Raw genomic sequence first — 21,071 nt, 5'->3', positions numbered from 1 at the left:
GGCCGCATCACCCCCCGCCCGTTACCCCCGCCCCTGCCTGCGGGGTGCAGCAGGGGGCTCAGGGCAGGGAGTTGGGGTGCAGGAGGGAGTGCGGGGTGTGGCAGGGGGCTCAAGGCAGGGGGTTGGGGTGCAGGAGGGAGTGCAGGGTGTGGCAGAGGGTTGGGGTGCAGGCAGGGGGCTAGGGCAGGGAGTTGGGGTGCAGGAGGGAGTGCAGGGTGTGGCAGAGGGTTGGGGTGCAGGCAGGGGGCTCAGGGCAGGGGGTTGGGGTGCAGGAGGGAGTGCGGGGTGTGGCAGGGGGTTGGGGTGCAGCAGGGGGCTCAGAGAAGGAAGTTGGGGTGCAGGAGGGGTGCAGGGTGTGGCAGGGGGCTCAAGGCAGGGGGTTGGGGTGCAGGAGGGAGTGCAGGGTGTGGCAGAGGGTTGGGGTGCAGGCAGGGGGCTAGGGCAGGGAGTTGGGGTGCAGGGAGCAGGAGGGGTTCGGGTTCTGGCCTGGCGCCGCTTACCTTGAGTGGCTCCAGAGTGGCAGGGGCATGCACCAGGGCCAGGGTAGGGTCCCTGCGTGCCCTGGCCCTGTGCCACTCCACTCCGGGAAGCAGTGAGCACCCTGTCTCTGCGGCCCTGGGGGGAGGGGGAACAGAGAACTCTGTGAGCTGTTCTTATCTGTGGGTACCTCCCCCAAACTCCCATTGGCCGCGGTTCCCCGTTCCTGGCCAATGGGAGCTTCAGGGGAGGTAACCACAGGCAAGAATAGCTCACGGAGTTCTCTGCTCCCCCTCCCTCCAGGGCCGCAGGGAAGCGGTGCCCGCCGCTTCCTGGAGCAACGCGGGGCCCTCAGCACCACGGGGTTGGCAAATCCGTGGGCTGGATCCAAAGCCCTGAGGGGCCAGATCCGGCCCGGGGCCGCAGTTTGCCCACCCCTGGCCTGGAGGTAGGCTGGGGCCATGGTGCACTGGGGAGGGGCCGCGGGGAGCTTGGCTGGCCGCAGGGAAGAACCCCACAGGCCGCATGTTTGAGACCCCAGATTTAGTACATGCTGGCCTAACAGGTACCAAATGGGTAGGGAGATCTCACTCAAACCAGAGACATCCAGTTTTATTTACACTTGAGACACATATGCTTCAGGATGTCAAATAGAAAAAGATTTTTAACTTACAGGGGCTTCTATGAAAATCCCTCTGAATCGTCTAGTCAAGTTCGTTCTGTTCTGTGGGTTGCCCAAGAGCGATGACCATAGGTGTTGTGGTCAGTGGGCAGTGCTGCGCTGGGTGGCTGTCGGCTGTCGCTGAGGTAAAGCTGCTCCTCCAGTGAGAGATATGGAAGTCTGCTGGGCTATGATGCCATTAGATGTCCGGGTAGTCTGCATGCGTGCTACACTGACTGGCTCAGCGTGTGTCTACCCTACGCCAACAGGTGCAGGTAACCCGTTGAACCCCATTCATGGTAGGGATCAGGGATTGCAATTATTCCCCATGAAGGAGGAATTCTCAGTAAGTGCGGGTCACAAGCTCGCATTGATTTAGTCCCTGCCCTTTGTACACTAGTTATGCGACCCCTGAGTGGGCGGCGTCCAACTTTTTAGAGGGACAAGTGATGTTCAGCCACCCGAGATTGAACAATGCTGGGTACTGCTGCCGGGCTGCTGTGAAGGCCGCCTGCTGGCGGGGTACCAGGAGCGGCTGTTGCCAAGGCAACCCTGGAGCCTTGGGGTGGGCGGCTGCTGCTGCTGTTACAGTAGCTGGCTTTCAAGCAACTTTTCCTTTTTCAGCTTTTTAGGTGACTTCTCTTGCGCAGGTATCTTCTTACAGGTGTTTGGCAATGTTCTGCTCTCTTGCTGGTCCCTATCCCTACAGAGCTTCAGCCTGCTGGCTGCTGCCTTTATATACGATTTCAGCTCATTAATTATTAATTTGTTATCGTAATTCAGCCAATCAGCTTTCAGAAATTGTCATATGCTAATTCATAATTGGTATATACTAATTAGTCATGTATACAAAAAGCTCCTCCCCTCTCCCATGGACTTCTATGGGCTCAATACTTTCTTATGGGCTTTTGCAGCTGAACTTTAGATGACCTCTAGCTACTTCCTGTCTGGAAGTCCCATTGGTTTTGATGGGCTACAGTGTGTCTCTATGGGATTTTGCAGAGTCATTTTCCACAGGAAGTGATGTAACACCTTGCCTTGATTGCATCATAATTATTAATTTCTATGGGCTCCATGCATTCCTATAGCATTTCTCACTACATTACATAACCTTATAGCCCAGTGGTTCTCAAACTGGGGGTCGGGACCCCTCAGGGGGTCACAAAGTTATTACATTGGGGGAATTGCGAGCTGTCAGCCTCCACCCTAAACCCCACTTGCCTCCAGCATTTATAATGGTGTTAAATATATAAAAATGGTTTTAATTTATAAGGGGGGGTCACACTCAGAGGCTTGCTTTGTGAAAGGGGTCACCAGTACAAAAGTTTGAGAACCACTATTATAGCTGCCATTACTGTATTTTCTAATTTAAACTATTAATTTTTATTTAATTAAAGCTTTATTCTTAAAACTGATTACTGTTCTAAGCATGTCAAAGGACCCTGATACTATCAACACGTATTTTATGTTGAATTAAGCAATTTTATAATTTCAGCAAATTTAAACCCCTTCCGAGGTTTTTCTGCAGATTTTCCCATTCAGAGCTGGCTAAGGCATTCATTCAGATTTGGAACAGCTGAACCATCTGAGTCATGGTTCCATACCTAATAATATAGAGCATGGTATGTTTCAGAAATGGATTTAGCCAGTATTCTTACCTTTCCTGCTATTCCCTCCCGTAGTTTTGGAATTTAGAGAGCTGCTTCATGTCTTCTTGTGAGTTATTCCAATTTTACAATCTTGTTTCATTCAAAGTATTTCAGATTAAGTTATCCCAAGCATTACTGGGTTGTGGCCATAGTTTTAATGTTTCTAGGGGAAAGTGTGATTCATCGCCCCGCTTGTAGCATGTGCAATTGAAGTGTGTGGTATTCTTTCCTTGTTACCCCAATATTCAGACCTAAGGCACCGCACAATGGCCTTCCTACTCTAGCAACTCAATTATCAGCTTGGTCTGCTTTGAAGGGCAACAGGAGGTGGCTGGCCTGAGAGGAATTGCCCAGGTTTTACCAGGGAGTTTGTCCCTGACCAGCGGACAAGAACAGACAAACACCGTTAACCCTTGGGAGGATACGGATACAGCCTTCCACTCAAAGGATCAACACTCAAGCAGTAATTTCTTCAAAAACAAAATAACTTATTTAACACATAATATGCCTAATACAATAAGTCTAACACATACATCAAGAAGACTAAACAATAAAATTTAACACCACTGGCATATATCAGAATACTAACAAGCCATATTAGCAAATATGCATATTCAAATACCCAATATTATGATATTCAAATAGTCAATACTATAGTACTATACAATTAACAGTTTTAATTGGTTACATTCTGCAAGCAATGGCCAGTCACATGCAGAATGCCGAGCAAGGCAATAAACATATAGACACACATGTACACAGACATCCAGCTTTATTAACTCAGGCATACACATACATGCTTTAATTGGAGTCTAAAAATCATTAGGCTTACTTCTGATGTCTTCACTCTCTCCAAAAAGGTCCTTTTGATCTGTGAAAATCTGGTGTTGTCACTGCTACTGCTCCTTCTGCCTTCTTTCTTCTATGATTTTTAGCTTTTTTTAGTTGCTTTTTCCTTTCGCTACAGCGTGCCTTCCTCCCACTCCAATGGACTGACCAAAGCCTGTCGGAGCTCTGCCTTATATATAGTTGGCTCACCAATCAGCTTTGAGCCCTTAAGAATGTGGACGACCTGATTGAAAACCTGTGCCTTTAGAGCTGGACCTGTTTGAAGACCTGTGTTCTACCTGACTGACCCGTCCCTTCAGGTGTTGGAGTGACCTTTGTTTCACCCCAGTCTACCTGCCTGCCATTGGCTAAATATTCTAAGGCCACCATTTTGGTTTTCACAGCTCTGATTCTTTGTGGCCACCATTTTGTTTTTCCTCATTGTGACTACTTAAAACTATATTTTTTAACTATTTAAATTCTTATAATTACCAAACAAATTACATATATATATGCACCTTATCATTTGTGTTTCACTGTCACCACTCCAATTTTGCTAATTTACATAAGCCCAAATCTTGGTTTTTTGCCCCCTGCTTCAGCTAATGGTGACAGATCAGAACTATTGATGCTGGACAGCGCCTAGTTCTGATCAGTGTTTTCAGCACACAGAGAGCAGCTAAAAAGTCCTCTGTATCACCCTTACATATCCTAACATGGATTGGGCTCTTTCCTGGATGCTTGGGTATGTGGCACTGGGTATGTGTTCCTGAGCCCTGCAAAGTATTTTGGTGCAGTCCATTTGTTGTCCAAAACTTGCCTGCGAGGTCTGTTCCTGAGTTCAGCTGGTGAGTCCCTTTTGACAATCTACTTTTCCCTTTTAAAATTCAGAGAAGAGCAGTTAAAAGGGGCCTTCTATAAGTCAAAAGATTTAACCCCACAAAACCCTGGACATGATTTGCTTGTGCTGGGAATATGCACAGTTACATCCCCTGTTTTATTTGAAACCAGCAATCACTGAACACAGTGAAGTTGTATACTATTTTCCATGCTGATCAGTAGGGCCAAAGTTTTCTGGCAATGAAAACAGAGTAATTTTGGATTTTCAAAGCTATATATTTTGGAAATTTCAGATAGGCATTATGTTAATACAAAAATACATGTATTGACAGACATAAGCAATATGTAATCCTTTACAGAACAGAAATGGGGGCACTGAGGGCTGGAGGCAGTTGTGCAGGGGAGGTGGAGGACAGACACTGTTACCCCAAGGGTTTCACTATGCTAGGGTCGTCTTAGGAATTCCCTGAGGACACGGCACCTCCGTCCCATAAGTGATTGACACAAGCAGTTTCTCCAAACATAGAACACTTTTATGGACACAAAAACAAAACAAATCCCATGGCAGTAGGCTAAAAGCATCCCAAATCACAACCACATACAATTAAAGATGATACTGAGTTGGCAGCATCCTGCTTCCAATGGCCAGTCGTCCACAGTTTGCTAGATGTGACAGCAGCTTTACTAATTCTCTCTCATGTCTGTTTTTTTCTTTAGTCTGTCATGTCTCTTTCAGTTTCTCCTCAGATTCCGTCTCTTCATCCCTCTCTGTCTCTATCTACTCATTCTTCATCAGATCTCTCTCTTCCCTCACGCGTGTGCACACAGACACAAATACACAGATCTTTCCCTTCCTCACTCTACCTGACTGACTGACTCGCTTGCTGCTACTTTTCCCTTTTGTCAAAGGTGCCTTGATCACACACCAACATTTTTGTAACTTGATACCTTGTACACACAGCCCCATGATCAACTGCCTCACCACTGTTACTGCCAGTTTTTACTGTTTGTTACTTTTTCACACCAATTTCCGCAGTTTTAGAAAGTCATCTAACATTACATGTTAAGCATGGCAAAAAAATGACAGTGTTTCTTTTCTATTGTTATGCAGCTAGGGGTTCTAGGGCTCTTGTGTCTCATCAAATATATCCTTCATTAATAGCTACAGTAACTCCTCGCTTAATGTTGTAGTTATGTTCCTGAAAAATACGACTTTAAGCAAAATGATGTTAAGCAAATCCAATTTCCTCATAAGAATTAATGTAAAGGGGGAAGGGGGTTTAGGTTCCAGGGAAATTTTTTTCACCAGACAAAAGACTATATATATATATATATATATACACACACACACAGTATAAGTTTTAAACAAATGATTTAGTACTGGTACACAATGATGATGATTGTGAAGCTTTGTTGAGGTGGTGAAGTCAGAGGGTGGGATATTTCCCAGGGAATGCCTTACTGTTAAATCATGAACTAGCAATCAGCTGAGCCCTCAAGGGTTAACCCATTGTTTTTAATCTAGCCTCACACTCTAGAAGGCAGCACGAATGGGGGGAGGGGAGACAGCATGGCAGACAGAGACACACACCGTGTGGAAGAGAGAGATGTGCATTGCTCCTTTAAATACGCTGACCCCACTCTAAGTACACTGCCTTTTTTAGTAGATCAAGCTGAAAAAGCAGCTGCTGCCAGGAAGCTCCCTCCGTCCTGAGCCCTGTCGTGTGTCCCCCCTGCTCTATGGAAGATGGGGTAAGCGGGGTGCAGGAGCAGGGGGAGGGAGACACCCTGACATTAGCCCCCTTCTCCCCCTCAGCAAGCAGGAGGCTCAGGGGAGCAGCTCCAAGGCAGAGGGCAGGAGCAGCACATGGCAGTGGGGGGAGGGAAAGCTGAACTGCCAGCAATTGGTAGCCTGCTAGGTGGCTGCCGCACAGGGAACTTAGGGGAACAGGGAGCTGATAGGGAGGCTGCCGATCCACCCTGGTTCCAAGCCCCCACCAGCTAGCTGCAACAGACTCTTCCTGCAAGCAGTGGACAGAGCAGGCAGCTGCCAATGCCGTTATAAAGGAGCATTGCACAACTTTAAATGAGCATGTTTCCTAATTGATCAGCAATGTAACAATGAAATAACATTAACTGGGATGACTTTAAGTGAGGAGTTACTGTACTTACACTTTTCAAGTCTTAAAACACAAGTCCACTTTCACAATTGCACAATAAAACAAGGTTCACAATATTGCAACTGGGCTCTCACTTCGTTCTTATATCTCACCAACTGACTGGTGACGCCCTGCCCCTTATATACCTGTGAGGGTGTGGCTGAGGTTCAAGGAAAAGAGATCCATGAGATTCTACAAAGGTCTAGAACATTGTAGAGGTTAGTGAAAAATGAATCTACATATGGAATACCTGAAACATTTTACTTCAAACATTCTATTGTCCTTTCTGTTGCTAACAACAAAAACCGCACCCAAAGCCAAGTGCCCCCAAGCCCAGCATCCCAGGTGGTCTGCCTGGGTCAACTGCCCCTAAATCCGGTTCTGGGTAGAGCCAGTGGTGTGCAGAGGAGGTGGGGGACAGGCACTGGGCACTGAGGGCTAGAACCAGCTGTGTGCAGGGAGTGTGGAGACAGATGGTGGGTACTGATAGCCTAGAACCAGCTGTGTGCTGGGGTGAGGAAGCAGGAACCAGCTGTGTACAGGGAGGTGAGTGCAGGAGAGGCACTATGGATGCTGCCAAGAAGTTTTGCCGAGCTCAGGCCTGTGTGAGGTGAGGAGAAGGTGGCAGAGAGTCTCAACAGCAGCCTGCCCTCAGCCTCTGCCCTGTGCCCCGAGGATGACTCAGGTTTCTCTGAGCAGAACTCTGGTGGCACATGAACTCACAGATCACCCTCTGATCTGCAATTCCAGAAATGAGGGGCAATTCTGTAAATGAAGAGTCATTTAGGAAAAAAATGCAACAATAGCAGCAATTTCCAGAAAACACTGGCCCTATTGATCAGTAATTAACATCCAATTCAGTATGTCACCCTTTGCTTGAGAGTAAAACCTCTTGCTTCGATATAGATGATTATATCTATAAAACCTCTTAAATTCTAAGCACGACTTGTCTCACTTGCTATGAAATGAATGTTCTTTTTGCAGTGTTGATGGACTTGAATTTCTCAGCTTTGATTCCACCGTTCCATAAAAAGTTATTTTTAACTGTTACAGACCCTTAGAACATTGCAGTTTTAAAATGCTAATCTTAAGTAGATGGAAAAAAATAATGTAAGAGTGCTGAAGATAGGAGAATCCAAGATGATCTATATCAAGATTTGTTTAAAGTTTCAATGCAGATGTATTTCTTGGAATATCTTAAGCTAAATTTATGCAGACATTGTCAGTCAATCTTAAGGGAGGAAATAAAAACGTGCAGAAGTAGGTTTGAAGTATTTCTCAAGTGTTTTGGTTTTATAAAAAACAATAAATCCAGAATACAGCATCTTACAGAAGCTAAATGTGATCCCTCCTGAGCATGAAGCAGATACTTGTATCATCACTGCACTTCATATGTAGGGACCCTTTTTGTTAGAGAAACCAGTATGAGGAAACTTCCATTAGGAAAACAACATAGTTTAGTATTACATGGAAAAAATGGAGAGAACACTGAGTGTCCTCTGCATAGTACCACTCCTGAGATGTGCCAGTCACTGCAGCCTGAGTTGTGGAACCTTAACTTCCAGGGCCCATTGGAGTACTCATGTACCCCTTCTACTCCTCCCCTCTGCATTATGAATGTTCTAAATGTTTTCAAGGCTATAAAATGAGGCCTGGCATTTCAGCTGCTTCAGTCCTTCCAACTGCATTCACCTGAAGGGTTAGGAAAAGATCAAGAAGACAGGCAGGACGTACATCTCTTAGGCCATGTCTACACTTATCAGTAGATAAGCACTGCTGTGATCGATGCTCTGGGGTTGACTTTGGTACTCCAGCTCCCTGAGTAGAGTCAGGGAAGAAAATGGGAGAACATCTCCCATCAATGCAGCACAATGTGTACACCGCGGTAGATTGACTTAAGCTACGTCAACTTCAGTTACATTTTTCACATGAGGATTATTTACAACTGTGTAAAATAAATGTACAACAAATTCTTTACAATTGCTTCTTATGCAAACACAATTGCTGTTTCCCACCACTAGCTCTGAATAATTGCTCTCATGTGACTGCAAGTTATAGTGGCACCTTCCCTGATCTGGGCTTAGGCATATATGTGGTCCTTGGTATACATCTGTAGTACAGAGGTATCCGCTGTTTGGTTCCCAGACACAAGCTTCTAGATTAACAGTATGGTATCTTTTGTTGTTTTTGAGTACCCATTTTGGGATGTCAACAGGTATAATTGTTTGATTAATGTTAATTCCTAGTGAGATAAGCTGGGAAACCCAATTTGTGCTGGCGTTGTTGATTGTTAGTATATGGGCCGTTACCCTTTTAAAATCTGAGTCAAAGGTGAAGTCTAATAGCTCCCACCAAGTGTGATGTGCCTTCTCGAAGGGTGTGACATCTTTTAGCATTAGATTCTTTATTTTCATAGGGATGACACCCTGGAATCCCACCCTTATGATGCCACTGTCCATGCTCTGCAACCATGTCTGTACCTGGATAGAGGTAAGTGCCCATAATGTGTTGTATGGTAGGGTACCTATGGCAACTATTACCTTCTCCTGTTTTTTCCTTTGAGCATTATACCAGGTTTGCATGGTGGTGACAACATCATAACTGAAATCACTGATTCTATTTTGTGATGTTGTTGGGGGTTGATTTAAAGATGACATGTCATGGCCTACATTGCTAATTCTTTGAGCAAGAGTACCGGCACTTAGGGCGTTTACCACTTCCAAGCCTGCTTCTGCACCACCTAAGACCTTAGCTGTTAAGTCTCTTTTCATTCTAACATACCTGGATTCAACGCTGGCAACCCATACATCCCATCCTATCACTGAAGGTTTTGTGAAAGGTGGGCATTCAGGTTGGATATTTTCCACTAGTACCTGCATGTCTACAGTCACCTTTTTCAAAGCATACCTGGGGTTTATGATTAGCAATCGTTTCAGGTCTTGCTTGACTACCACAGGGCCAATGTGGCTGGTGTATGGCTGGGGAATTACAGATACTTCAATTTTTTGTTTAACTCCAAATATATCTGACAGATACCACACCCTGGAATAATTTGTAGAGACACAAATATTTAAACTTCCATGACAACTGGCCACAAATAAACCTTGCTTATATAGTGAACAGAAGTTATTTACATTATTTGAAATATTGCAGCAGTGGTTTGGACTCCTGCTACAATTTATGTGTACAAAGTGTGCCATTCTAGGCTTACTTTGAGTGTGTAGAACTGAGCACTTAAAAACACTTCTACTTGCATCATCCCCTCCTTGACTCTAGGTGTCAAATTGGAAGTCATGCAAGCACATTTGAATGGACTTCTAGTAACGTGTCCACTGGAGCAATTTACAATACGTCTGTCTTGAAGTTTCCATACACAGCTTTAGGCAAATTTGGCAACCCTGCCAAGGGTTCCAAATTCTTATCCAAAAGTGCTGTCAGGGCACTGCCATAAGGCTATGTTAGACCTATCCCCCTTTTCCTCTTTCCAATACAAAATACAATTTGCTCCATTTCTATCATTTGCCAATTTTGGGTCATGGTATACTCCCCACACCTATGGCAACATACTACCAAATTGCTTAGTTTGGTTAACACCCTCTTAGGCTTAATGCTACAAAAATAATGTTCCCCCATGTCTACAGATAACACACTATACATATTTACAAATGTCATACACCATAAGAGGCAACTGGTGAGTCTTGGCTCCTATGGTACAAACAAACAGAATTATAATTATTTCTGACCTGATGACTCAGCTCCCTTCCACTCTTTCAGTTGACTGGAATGGAACCATTTTAGGTTTCTGCCCTTTTTGCCCTTTAGCTCAACTTCATAAACCATTGGGCTAGCCTTATTGGTAATAACTACTGGCCCCACCCACCTTGGACTTAGAGGATGCTCTTTATCAGAGTAGAACCTGTATAACACTTTGTTCCCAATTTCCCAGTCTGTGGGCTTGAGGTGATTTCCTAACCTCATGACCATAACTCTGGCATTGGCCTTTAACTGAAGGGCTACCTGAGGTTGTATGGAACTGAGGTCATTTAGCAGGGTTTTCATAAACCTATCCAGTAGTAGTCATGGCTGAAACTCATCAGGTGGGGCACCTCCTGCCCACCAAAGCTCAGGAGTTCTCGTTTACTGACCCATCATCACCTCATGTGGCGTGAATCCATGGGATGCTACAGTTGATCTCATTGCCATTAAGACCAAAGGTAACTTTAGGTGTCCCAATCCTTGCCCTGGTTGCTGATGATCTTTCTCAGTGTAGATTTAAGTGTTCTATTTGTCTGCTCAGCAAACCCAGAGCTTTGCAGATGCTCTGCAATATATAGCTTTTGGCGGATACCAAGGGCTTGCCACGTGGTCTTCATGACCTCCCCATGAAAGGCGGTCTGTGTTCAGAGTCTAGGACTTCTGGTATTCCGAATCTAGCAAATGTTTGCTCCATCAATACCCTTGCTGTTGTTAGAGCAGTGTTGTTCCTTGTTGGGTATGCTTCCACCCACTTTGTGAACGAGTCCACAACTACTAGGCAGAACTTATGTCCTCGACCTGTGCAGGTAAGGGTCCTATATAATCGATTTGTAAATGGGACCTTTGTCCCCTGATTCATTGATGTAGCAAGAGACCCTTGATGACTTTTCTGTCCAAATTATTCTCGGCAGAGGCGAGACAATTTTGAATATATTTGGTCACATCTTTGGTGATGTCTGGCCACAATACCACAGATGTTACCTGATGCACTGTCTTTTCCATGCAGAAATGACCGTGGTTATGGGCCATGCTGATCATCTCCCAGTGAAGACAGGTGGGCATCACCAGGCCTGGAGTTACATCTTTCATGTCCTTTCTTAAGGCCAGTATAAGGTTGTGCTTGTCCTTAAAGATGTGATTCCCACAGTATTCCTTTTTCCTTTTCAGGTCTTGGACCTCCTCATTTCGATTTTGTAGTTCCCTGATTTCTAATTGCCCTGCTAGATCTACATCTTTTGATTGTATTGTCAGCACCTCCTTATCCGAGTGGGTCCATAGGAATTCTTTATCTAATAAGGCTGCCTTTTTGGCTAGCTGATCTACCTTATTGTTTAGTTTTGAGATTTCTGCATGGTCCCGTCTCTGAGCCCTCACTAAACATAGATAGATGCTACCAGACCTGTTGGAGGCTGGCCTCCAGACATACAGAAGATATTTTGCATGGGGTATAGGTTGACTGTCTGCTATTCATATCCCTCGTTGGAATCACACTGGCATCCACTCGCCCAGCGCTCTAATAACCCAGTCAGAGTAGGAGCAGATGCAGATGTCCTCATTTAGATTTTCCTCATACGGCACTTATAGAACAGCCATGACCTCAGTGGCCTGGGCTGAGTGAGGTCACACAGTTCCTTGCAGGGTCCTTTGAAGGTCTGTCTGAATTGCTGCATAGCCTGTATGGGGACTCCCATCCCAGTGGAAGCAACTACCATCGATAACCCAGATTTTTAATTTCTGATCTTTGACTTTTTGGTCGGGTGGGAGGGTGACTTGATCCGTTTTTCTTGGACAGGTAGTGGACACTCATGATCTTGTCCTTCTGTGAGTGTATGGCATCACAGTAGGTTGAGGTGTTTCAGCACTGTAATGCCTTTATTTATAAGACTCAGCGCCCATCCAGTGAGCCTGGGGCTGGAAACTCGACCCTCATTTGTTCTGCTGGATAAAACATACTACAGGGGAGTGTGGGTGGTCTTGAGGACGATAGGTGGCATATCAATGAGGTACTCCCAGTGGCCCAAAGACCACACTAGTGCAAGTACTTCCTTCTCACAAGTGTTGAATTGTTTTTTTACCTCGCTTAGGATTACTGTTCCATAAGCAATGGGCTTGAGACTGCTGCCCTGGTCCTGAAGAAGGACTGCATTAATTCCTTGCTTGGATGCTTGCTGCAGCTGATAGGGCTGGTCAGGTTTGGGGTATGCTAGAGCAAGAGCTTTGGTGAGGGCTTGTTTTAGGGAACAAAAGGCCTCTTGAAGTTCTTGGCCCCACTCCACTCCTTCTCAACAGCAGATACAAGGGTTTGGCCAGTTCCACATACCCCTCTATGAATTCTCTGGAAAACCCTGTGAATCCAAGGAAAGTTTGGAGTGCAGAAATGTCTTGTGGCGCAGGGAGCTTGCATATTAACTCCACCCTTTGTGTGTCTGGATACCTATCTTCCTTACCTAGTTTTATACCTAGGTATTTCACTTCAGGTAAGACCTGTTGAGCCTTGATGGGGTTGATGATGAACCCTGTGTTCTTTATCTTGTCTAAGTCAGCATCCAGGATTTGGAGATTCTCTTCTCTGGTGTTGGTTGCTATCAAGATGTCATCAACATAGCTGAGAATCTTATCCTGATCTTTCATGGACTTCCACATCTTAGAGACGTGGTGGTGGCAGATGGAGGGTGCACTGTGTAGCCCTTGAGGGACATGGCTAAATGTGTATTGCCGGTCCCGGTAGGTGAACGCAAACTTGTGCTGTGATGATGGATGCAGGGGAATAGAAGAAAAAGTGTTAGAAAGGTCCAACACTGAGAACCATCTTGCTCTTGAAGTGATAGCTGCCATTATCTCATTAAATTTAGCAACTACTGGGGCAAGACATGGTGTGACCTTGTTGAGCTCCCTGTAATCGATGGTAAGACACCAGTTCTTCTTGTCTGCCTTCAATACAGGCCATATTGGAGAGTTACATGGGCTTTCGGTTTCATACAGGACTCCTTGCTGTACTAGGGCATTGATGGTGTCCTTAAGACCCTCTTCAGCAGCAACAGGATAACGGTATTGCCGTTGAGGTTTGTGGTCTGGTCCATTGACCATCATCTCAACCTTTGTTCTCCCACGCTGGAGCTTGTTGGTAGCAAAGACTTACAGGTATTTCTGTGTAACGATGCCCACATCTGCATCCCAATTAGGCATCACTAAGCTCTCAGGTACCTTCACTGCTGCCACTTGATGAGATGCAGGTATTACTGCATGCTGGTTGCTTCCTTTGTCTTGGACAAGCTGTAAATTTAGCAGATCTACTACTAGGCCCAGCCTTGACAGCGGTTTATGCCGAGGATACCTTGGCCACCTACGGCTTGAACCCCAAAGATAGCTTTGGTAACCATTGTGTGGATGATGCACATAATAGGTTTGATGAAGGGGACCACACTTCACTTACCATTGAACTCTTCTAAGATCTGTGTGTCTTTAATGAGGATCTTCTTCACCTTAGGTTCAGTGTCTGTGCACAGAATGGATACAGTGGCACCAGTATCTAGTCACAATTGCTGACCACATTTTCCAAACTCTCCCTCTACTATGACTGATGTTGTAGGTCTTCCCCACCTGTCAAGTATTATGGGTGCCATTGCTGGGGAGTGAGGCGGAGGTTGGCCCCGTCACATTAGGTTTGGAACTTCTGCGTCTGTCACGTTTTAGAGGTTGTTCGCTGCTTCTCGTATTGGGCTAGCTTCTGCACCAGCTCCTCTGTCGGCAGCCTGTCAGTAGCCTCCCTTGTTTCAAATTGGAGCAGCTTCCTCCACAGGGTGTTTTGAAAGTCTTTTTGTTCTTCAGAGTAAGAGCTGTCTTTATAGCTCTCTGGTTTTTGATAGGACATTGCAGGCTTCTTGTTACCTTGCTGGTGACAAGGACTTTTCTTGGGGAGCTCCTTTCCCTTACTGCTTCTCTCTGTGACCTCAGAGACCTTTCTTCTGGATCCAGGCACAGGAAAGGTCTCCCTCTGGACTTCATATGCCTCATGCAGGGCACTTGAAGTCTTATAGACAACAGCACTCATGGCACACCCAACAATGGCTGGCCTGTGTCAGAAGCAATCACTGCTTCCCTCAGCAGCACCTCAGCTGTTTCCGCAGACTGGGTTAGGTTCTGCAATGAGCCAGGCTTGCTTATAGCTACAGCCTGCTCCACCAATTTACAAAGCTGTTACTCCCCATGGAGCTGGGCTTCGCTGCAGTCTATTCGGTGCTGGGCCCTGCCACAATCCACTTACACAGAGCTGAGCTATCTTAGCTGCAGTCTGCCACTTTACTCCTGGGGGAATTCTGTGCCAGTGTGCATGTACAGAATTTATGTCCCCCTGCATATTTCTTTGCTTCCCTGCAGAAAAATGACTTTCTGATGGGGAAGCAAAGGGAAGCCACAAGAGTGGTCATGTGACCTTCCCTAGCAGTATGTTTTGGGTGCCCAGGGCAGCTGGCAGAGAGACAAATCACTGTGGGGCAGGGAGTGGGACTGGGAAGATCCAGCTGGTGGCTCCCACCCAGCACCAGATTCAGCTGCTAGTCTCGGCTGGGCTGGGGAGGACAAAACTTTCTCTTCCGCTGCACAGCACCTGGGGCCGTGCCAGACCCATCCCCAGATATCTCCCTTGGCTGTAGGAAGCTCTGCAAACTCCCCTCCACGCTTCCTACACCCATTGCTCCTCAGCTGCAGGGGGAGGGATTCCTGTAGAGGGAGCTGCTCCCCCATCCACCCAACCCCTGTGTATCCAGACCTCCTCATACTCAGACCCTCCCAGCAAGCCTTACTCCCTGCACCCAGAACCCCCTCTGATGAGCCCAACTCCCCCTGCACCTGGACCACCCCGACAAGCCACCTGTACCTGGATCCCCACCCTATAGAGCCCCAACCAGCTGTACCTGGATCCCCACCTCACTGAGACCCACTCCCCCAGCATCTGGACCCCGCAGTGTGCCTCTCACACCAAGACCACCCTGACGATCTCTATCCCCCCAACACCCAGATATCCCACCCCCACTGAGCCCCAACCATCTTCACCTGGACCCCCCTGCAGAGTCCCATTACTGTTGCACCCAGAACCCCCCAACAAGCCACTGCACATCCAGATTCCCCACCCCGCACCCGGATCTCTCACTGAGCTGCCTGCACCTAGATTGCCCCACACAGAACCCTCTCCACCCGCAACTGGATCCCTCCAGGCTAAGCCTCTCTGCACTTGGATCCTGCTTTGCTGAGCCTGCCTGTCCACACCTGGCACAGAGGGGCAGGGCCCTGGGGTGTTTCTGGGGCAAGCCCTGTCATTGCGCTGTGTCAGGGTTGGGTGCAGCCTTATTGTTGAGTCCATGTTCTGGGGGTGAGCTGCACAGTGATTTCCCATCTCTGTGCAGCCAGTGGGCTGTGCTCCCAAATGCCATGCTGGAGTCTCCACATTTGTTTGACAAATACATTTTGCCGAATTTTTTATTTTTTTGGTGCAGAGTGCCCGGTTTGGATCTGCAACAAGTATATATGTTCCACAGTGCACAAAGCTGTAACACCTCACACGCATGCCCAGCCCTGCCTCCCCAGTCCAAGTATGGAAGGGCTTAGTGTGGGGGGGAATCCAGGTGTGGGCTGAGAGAGTTCTGTGTGTGGCAGTCTTGGTGTGGGTGGCTCAGTGGGGATCCAGATGTAGAGGGGATCTGGATGCACAGGGATTTGTTGGGGGGGGGTGGTTCTGGTTGCAGGGGGAATGGAACTTTCAGGGGATCTAGGTGAAGGTAGTTGAGGCACAGCGGGGGGGTCCTGGATGCTGGCGGGGGGCTCGGTGGGGGGGTCCGCATGCATGGGGTTGGGCGTAGAGAGGGGCTAGCTCCCTGTACAGTGACCCTTCGCCCCCTCTTTCTCCCGTGGCTGAGAAGCGATGGGGACAGGAAATGGAGGGTGGGGGCAAAGCTTCCTGCAGCTGGGGGAAGTTCCTAGGGTAGGTCTTACCTTCCGTCAGGGGAAGTCCTGTTGTACACACACACACACACACACACACACACACACACACATCCTCCCAGGCGGGACTAGCAGCTGAGCACTCACCTGGGTTAGGAAGAAGCTCAGCCACCTGACTCTCCTCACTGAAAATGGCCACAGGCTACACGGGGAAACAGACCAGCAGGTACACAGTGCCTTGCATCACTGCTCGCACCCCCCTAACGTTCCTCCATGCCCCCTTGGAGGGGAGGGGGTGAGCAGTAACTGAGCCCCAAGTTTTTCACTTTAGAAGTAAAGGTTTTTATTATGGGCAACCAGTAGTAATACAGATCCTTATACAGTTCTCTCTGTCTGTTTTAGAGTATTTGCTCCATCTCAAACTCTTTTGTTGTTATTGTCATCCATCAGGGCTCACCTCTTGGCTTTGGTGGTAATGTAACAGTTGGAGATTTGGTGTTCGTATGGGAAACTTCACAAATCTACTTCCTCTTCAGCCACTGTCAGCTGTAGAACAAATGTAATTGTCCATGAGCAATTGCGAGGCTATGTCTTTACATGGTGTTTCCTTCTGAGGGGAAATCCCTTCTCCTTACAATTAGTTTACTCCATTTATCCATTCCCCTCCTCCCAAAGTTCAAACATCTGTTACCATGTAGATGATTTAGAGCTGCTATTTAGTTAAATGTACTTTGGATTTTGAGGTTCACCAGGATGTCTTCAAGTATTACTCCTAGGGGAATTATGCACAAAAAAATTAAAACTTCTGTGCACAATACTTTAAAATTCTGCATATTTGTCAAAATAACACAATATAATCATTCCAGTTTCAATTCTTTTGGTAATTTATTTCAAAATACCTGTCAATAAGAATGTCAACAATACAGACAACGGGAAAAAAGATTCCCCCAGGAGTGCATGCTGGCCTAACAGGTACCAAATGGGTAGGGAGATCTCACTCAAACCAGAGACATCCAGTTTTATTTACACTTGAGACACATATGCTTCAGGATGTCAAATAGAAGAAGATTTTTAACTTACAGGGGCTTCTATGAAAATCCCTCTGAGTCGTCTAGTCAAGGTCGTTCTGCTCTGTCGGTTGCCCGAGAGTGATGACCATCGGAGTTGTGGCTGCTGTGGTGTGTGGGCAGTGCTGCGAGTGGGCGGCTGTCTGCTGTCACTGAGGTAAAACTGCTCCTCCAGTGAGAGATATGGAAGCCTGCTGGGTACTGCTGCCGGGCTGCTGTGGAGGCCTCCTGTTGTCGGGGTGCCGGGAGCGGCCATTGCCAAGGCAACCCTGGAGCCTTGGGGTGGCCGGCTGCTGCTGCTGTTACAGTAGCTGGCTTTCAAGCAGCTCTTCCTTTTTCAGCTTTTCAGGTGACTTCTCTTGCGCAGGTATCTTCTTATAGGTGTTTGGCAGCGTTCTGCTCTCTTGCTGGTCCCTATCCCTACAGAGCTTTAGCTTCTCAGCTGCTGCTTTTATATACTGTTTGGCCACCTAGGCTCAGCCAATCAGCTTTCAGCTTTTTGATCGTCACACCCTAGCTCCTCCCAGTCACGTGTACCTATGTGACTAGGCACTCCTCTTCTGCCCATAGAGTTCTATGGGACTGTCAGCTGTCAATCAAAAGGAGTGTCCCTCCCTACTAGAGGCCCCATAGACTTCTATGGAACTCCTCAGATGACCTTTAAATTAACCCTAGCTACTTCAGCTGACCTTTGGATGAACCTTAGCTAAAGTCCTATTTGTTTCTATGGGCTAGAAAGTATCTCTGTGGGATTTTGCTGAGTCATTCCCCACAGGAAGTGATGCAATATCTTGTCTTGATTGCATCATCCCTATTAATTTCTATGGGCGCCCATGCATTCTTATGAGATTTTCCACTACATTACATAGCCCTGTAGCCACCATTACGAGATTTTCTAATTTAAACTATTATTAATTTGTATTTAATTAAAGCTTTATTCTTAAAACTGATTACTGTTCTAAGCATATCAAAGGGTCCTGATACTATCACCACGTATTTTATGTTCAATTAAGCTTTATAATTTTGACTAATTTAAACCCCTTCGGGGGGTTTTCTGCAGATTTTCCCATTCAGAGCTTGATACGGCATTCCGGGCAACTAAGGCAAAAGTCTCTCATTACAATTCCTCTCCTTGTTGGCTTGTAAACACTTCATAAACATGTGAGTCCAATGAGTGTGCGGTCCTGTCCAGTATAGACTCAAAGCTTTCCTTTGCAGGAAACCGAGCCATCACATCTTTGCACTGTCACACTTCCTTGCCACTCTCGATTCTCACACTGCTCACACTCATTTGTGTGCCATAATAATTTCTTTTCAGGGAGGGAATCTGTACATGCTTAAGATGTTGGAATTTCCTTTTAGTCCAACCCAAAATAAAGAGCATTGCCACCATTATTATTTGCACTATCAAAACTATAACAATTAAATGCAAGATTATGTTAAAGAATTTTGAAGCCAAGGGAGATAATCCCCAAAATACATCCCACCAGCTATGCTTGGTGATTCTTTTAATATGTTCAATTACCTAACTTGAACTTGAACAGAACTTGAAATCACAACCTGTCACAGAGGTGACATTACATAAACATTTAATCTCATGTGGATTATTTTACATTATACGTATATATATATATATATATATATAATTCACCTTAAACAATGTACACCAACTTCTAATATTAACATATTTTCTCCCAACATATATGACAACTGATCCATTAAATGGAAAAGGATCCGGTTGATAATGACATTCTCCTCTTTCTCTATTTAAACATACGTCATAAGATTGGATTGTATCGTTATTACACACATATCCGGTTCCTCGTTCTTCCATATAGGCCTCAAGTTTCACAGTCTTCCATGTCTGATTCTGTTTGATTGCCCCACGTTTATGTCCAACTGGTTGCATTACACTTGTGTTAATATTTAACCCAAGTGATACAATAGGAGATATGCTTTCAGTAAGGGCTTCAGACATCATAATTATGAATGTGTTGCTTGGTTCCATTGAAGATTGTATGTGAAGTTTACCATCCTCCACCAAGAGTATCTCTTCTGAGGTTCGGAGGCATGTTTCCACATAATACTCCTTTTCTCCAAAGGTAGAATACCACTCATTCCATCTCTTATAATATCCTTTACTAGATCATTAGTCCACGTTTGTGACAGATAGTTTTGTAGTACCTCAACTGCCTTTAAAATATTTAAATGATCTTTTATTTGTGATTTGTCCCATCCAGGAAGCAAATTTTTTACAAAATAATGGCTAACACTCAGATCAGTTAGAGATGTCATTAAAGGCTTAGATACTGTTCCTAAATGTCATCCCATTGTGTTCAATTTATTGGCTAATACCTCTGTATCTATACTATTTAACACGTCTAATCCTGTACCTGTTCCTCCTAATATTGTGCTCATCAGATTTCTTCTTAGCCTATTGGTGGGGGTTCTTAACAAAAGTTGGATTTCCATCTGGATTTTACACCTGGCTGTGAAGGATCAGAGCCACAGTAGCTGGCAATCTAACTACTCCCTTTCATCAAAGATGCAGGTTATCAAACCTACTTCTCAATTCCAAAGACAGCCCTGCCACTAACAGCAGCTGTGACATCACATGGTTAAACTGAACCAATCTGAAACACTGTGGTCTTATCCAGTGAAAACACACAGCAATGTGACAAGACTGACTAATCAGTACATGATTTATTCACATCTAGTTGATACAAAGTGAGAGTTAAAAAAATACTTAGGTTCTATTTCAAATTGCCGTCCTTAGAAACTCTTTTGTCAATGTAAAAAAAAATTATTGAAATCAACATGTTGAGAAACATTTTGATTTAGATGAAAAACAGCATTTTCTATTGGTAAAACTGTTCAATTGGAAATATTTCAACCAGCTTGACAGGTGCATTCAATGTTCCCCCATTATTAGGCTTGGCAGCTTTTGCTGTTTGCAGTGATGTAAAGTATGGTGCATGGAGGGGTTACATGTCTACAGTATTGTCATTTAACAAAGCAGTCTTCTGCTTTTTCTAAGCCTATGAACTTTAGTTTGATGGGTTTTGTTTATAACAATGTATGCTTGGTCTCCAAATGGCTCTGTATATCCTCCTTTTTAATGGCTGTATGCATGCCCCCAAATCTTCTGCCAGCTACTGGTTGATAGCTAACCAGCATTCGGCTGTGTTTTAGGCTGAGTCTACCACAGAAGAAAGTCAAGCTGCAAGCAGCTGATCCATAGAGGGGAAGAAAGAGTAAGATAGTGGTCAAAACATAGCACATAGCTGGGAGAACGTGGTGTAATACAGATTCAGTTAACTTCTGCTCGTAGGAAATGCTGGAGAGTAGGAGGCAACTTCAGCAAAACAGCAAATTCGGGGCGGGGGGGGGATGCTAAATCCTGGGTTGTGCTGGAAAAGTGTGAATGTCTGCAGAGTCCGTAAGGGTTTGATTGAGAATGGACCAGTTCACCTCTTTTAGAGTTAATTGCTTCAGGCTGCCTGCAAATTTGGGCAAGCATCACTGTGTTGGTTTAAACTTGGTTCACGCTTTTGGAAGTCCTCCATAACAGTAAAGATCAGACACAGTTTTTAATGGAGGGATAAGAAAAGGAGCTGAAGCTCATTGTTAACTCTCCAGAGTGTAAGAATCCCTAGTTTAGTGAGTGTAAGATCTGAAAGACTTAATACTTTTCTTT

At 45.6% G+C, this 21,071-nt stretch overlaps 1 long non-coding RNA gene across 2 annotated transcripts in view; it reads left to right on the top strand.

Moving 5' to 3' along the window:
• The first annotated feature begins 6,117 nt into the window (after positions 1-6,117).
• Positions 6,118-21,071, top strand: part of LOC142070891 (uncharacterized) — a 37,409-nt gene continuing 22,455 nt past the window's right edge. Inside the window, exons 1-3 of one of the 2 annotated variants that reach the window (XR_012666806.1) lie at positions 6,118-6,207; positions 9,031-9,104; positions 11,377-11,466. This is a non-coding gene — a long non-coding RNA (uncharacterized LOC142070891). Of the gene's footprint in view, positions 6,208-9,030; positions 9,105-11,376; positions 11,467-21,071 lie in introns of those variants that run through there. The other variant, XR_012666807.1, reaches the window with a different exon arrangement.

Source organism: Caretta caretta, chromosome 2 (genome assembly GCF_965140235.1).
Source record: "Caretta caretta isolate rCarCar2 chromosome 2, rCarCar1.hap1, whole genome shotgun sequence".
Taxonomy (NCBI): domain Eukaryota; kingdom Metazoa; phylum Chordata; order Testudines; family Cheloniidae; genus Caretta; species Caretta caretta.
The sequence above is the reverse complement of the archived record's forward strand: the minus strand, read 5'-3'. Positions and strand labels throughout refer to the sequence as shown.